The 2,733-nt window shown below is 43.0% G+C and overlaps 1 pseudogene; it reads right to left on the reverse strand.

The window, feature by feature from the left end:
• On the reverse strand, positions 1,246-1,897 carry Gm6074 (predicted gene 6074; annotated as a pseudogene).

A 2,733-nucleotide genomic window follows, 5' to 3' on the forward strand; every position in this document is an offset into this window, starting at 1 on the left:
AGACTTGGCACTTTTGTCCTTAGAAGCCAGAGGCTCCATAGCTCTAAATGGTGCAATGAATTAAGGAGCTTACAGCTTTGTTTGTGGTGCAAACAAACATCCTGGACAACTAGGAACATCCGCAGTTTTAGGCAGCAGCCAGCAGAAGCAAGTCTTCCAGCAATCTGGACTGCTGCCCTCGCAGCTCGCGTGAGCCTTGGGTGTTTGGAACTTAGACCTTTAAGACTTGGCAGCTTCCAGAAACTTTTCCAGTACTCAGGCCTGCATCTCTTATCCTTGGCTCTGAATAGTCTTCCACCGTCTCTAACCTTGGGTTCTCTGTTTTCTCTATACTCCCAATATCGTTTTAGTTTCTGGTACCTTTGCTTTTAGTACTTTCTATTCTTGGCTGCTCTCTGGGACTGTTAGCTGTCCTTTTGTCACTGTTGCTGATGTTGCTATACTACAAGTACCAAGAAGGCAGCTGCTGCTTTACTCTAAGGTAGCTTTGTGGGGATGTTGTCATTGTCTGCCTCATCAGGATGTGCTACTGTTGACACTTCAAAGTCTCTCACAGTAACCTGTATCTGCAAGTCCTTGGAGATATGCTTGTTTCTTGATACACTGTCCAACTTAGACATCTCCTGTTCACTTCCACAACCCTAGTGTATTTGGCTCACGTATATTCCCCAATTCCTCTGAAAAATATACTACTCTTTTGTTAATCTGTGACTGCTTTCATAAATCCATTTATTGCTACATTCATTATAAGTAATACTCTTGACTTTCTATTTCATAAGATTATGATGTCATCAGTCTCTCTCTCCCTCTCTCTTTCTCCCCCCTCTCTCTCCTAGCTGTCTTCCCTGTTCACCTGCATTCTCTACTCTTTCATTGTCCAAGGTGACAACACTTCAGTATGGTCTTGTAGCCAAATCTCTCTCCATATTTAACGTATAGCAAGGCTTGGTGTTGAAGGTTACTTGGTAGCCCTCGCTATTTTGCCCAGGGATCTGTTTATGTCTCCCATCCCCCAAATCAGCAGGGTGTTTTGATTTCAATGTCTGGTTATGCAAAATTGTTTTTGTCCCTTCACAGTTTCCCCCTTTACACTGTCTAGTTTTACCCTAGCAGAGTCCATGAAGCCATTCCTTTCCCCAGAATCCTTATTGAAGCATCCACCCTCTGCTTCATGGTAGATTCCATCTTAGTTACATCACACTCTGTGGGTAGAACTAGGGTTACTAAAACGGGTTCCATTTTTTTTTCTCATTTAGTTTTTATTCATAATCATAAATTTAACTCTGTAATCCCAGCCAGACTTGGAAGGGAACGAGGATACTAAGAAACCCAAATAACTTCAGTAAGAGCAGAGATGGCAGGGTATTAAGAGCAGATGGGGTGGAGGTGAGGAGCGTTCTCGCAAGCTACCAAAGGAATGGTCTGCTGAGTAAGATGTCAAAAGAATTAGATATGTCCACAGTAGGAAATGGTGATCATCTTACTGGTCTTGCCATTCCTGGACTCCAAGCACTCCATGACTTCCACAATGTCTTTTTTTTTTTCTTTTTAACCTTCCCAGAGACCACATGCTTGCCACCAAGTCACTCACTGCAGATAAAAACTGGGAACCATCTGTGTTTGGTCCAACGTTTGCCATGGACAAGATGCCCCCAGCTGTACGCTTCAGAATGAATTCCTCATCCTCAAATTTCTCCCCTTAGATGGACCTGCCGCCAGTGCCATTGCAGCATGTGACATCACCACCCTGGTGTGTCACATCACCACCCTGACACATGAATCCTGGAATAATTCTGTGAAAGGGGAGACTCTTGTATCCAAATCCCTTTTCTCCTGTGCTCAGAGCATGAGCGTTGTCTGCTCTCTTCAGAACTTTGTCTGCAAACAGTTTGCAGGAAAGACACCAGGAAGCGCAGTCAGCTCGGCACTGCAGCTCAATGCTCCTGGCCTTTGCACAACTTCTGACCTTTTCAGTCACATGAAGTCAAGAGCCAGCTGTATGGTTTCTATGCTAATTTGTCACCAGTTTTCTGTCCCTTGCTATTGAAAACATCCTAACAAAGTCACAGCATGACTTACATAAAGATGCAGGTAATTTCCTCAGAAATGGCTCAAATGGCAATGTCTATGTGCTGGAAGGTTTTGTTTTTGTTTTTGTTTTTTTTTTTAATAGATATTTGCAATGAATTCTATTTTAAGTCTTCTTACAGTGATTCATTTAGTCGGATCACAAACATAGAACTGGAGGCTGCTTATGTCCTTCCATTTACAGAGAAGGAAACCGAGGCACACAGAAGTGACATGACTTGCCTAAGATCAGATTACAGGTCCAACAGCTGGACCCAGAATTGGAGCTCACTCTCCTGCTTTGAGCCTTCCTTGGATCCCAGGGTTGCTCCTGAAGTCTGATTGTTATTTTCTAAGAATGTACTGTTGTTCTTCAGGTTCATCACAATCACTTAGCATATCGTCTTTATTGCCAGTGTTCTGAAATATCAAAATAATGTTTCTTTTTCACTCCCCCTGGCCATTATTCACAAAGCCCTTTGAATTAAGAGTTCCACGTTATCGGACAGCTCGGGGTAACAATTCTCAGGCCCTCCCGTTGACTATTTCTTACCTTTCGTCTTCTTGCATCTCTCTTCCTGAGAGTTTTCCTAATCAAATGTCAGATGCTCCTGTACTGTTTGCCTCTTATCTTTCATCATAGCATTCCTTGTACTTTGAGCTATT

This window comes from Mus musculus, chromosome 3 (assembly GCF_000001635.26).
Source record: "Mus musculus strain C57BL/6J chromosome 3, GRCm38.p6 C57BL/6J".
NCBI lineage: Eukaryota > Metazoa > Chordata > Mammalia > Rodentia > Muridae > Mus > Mus musculus.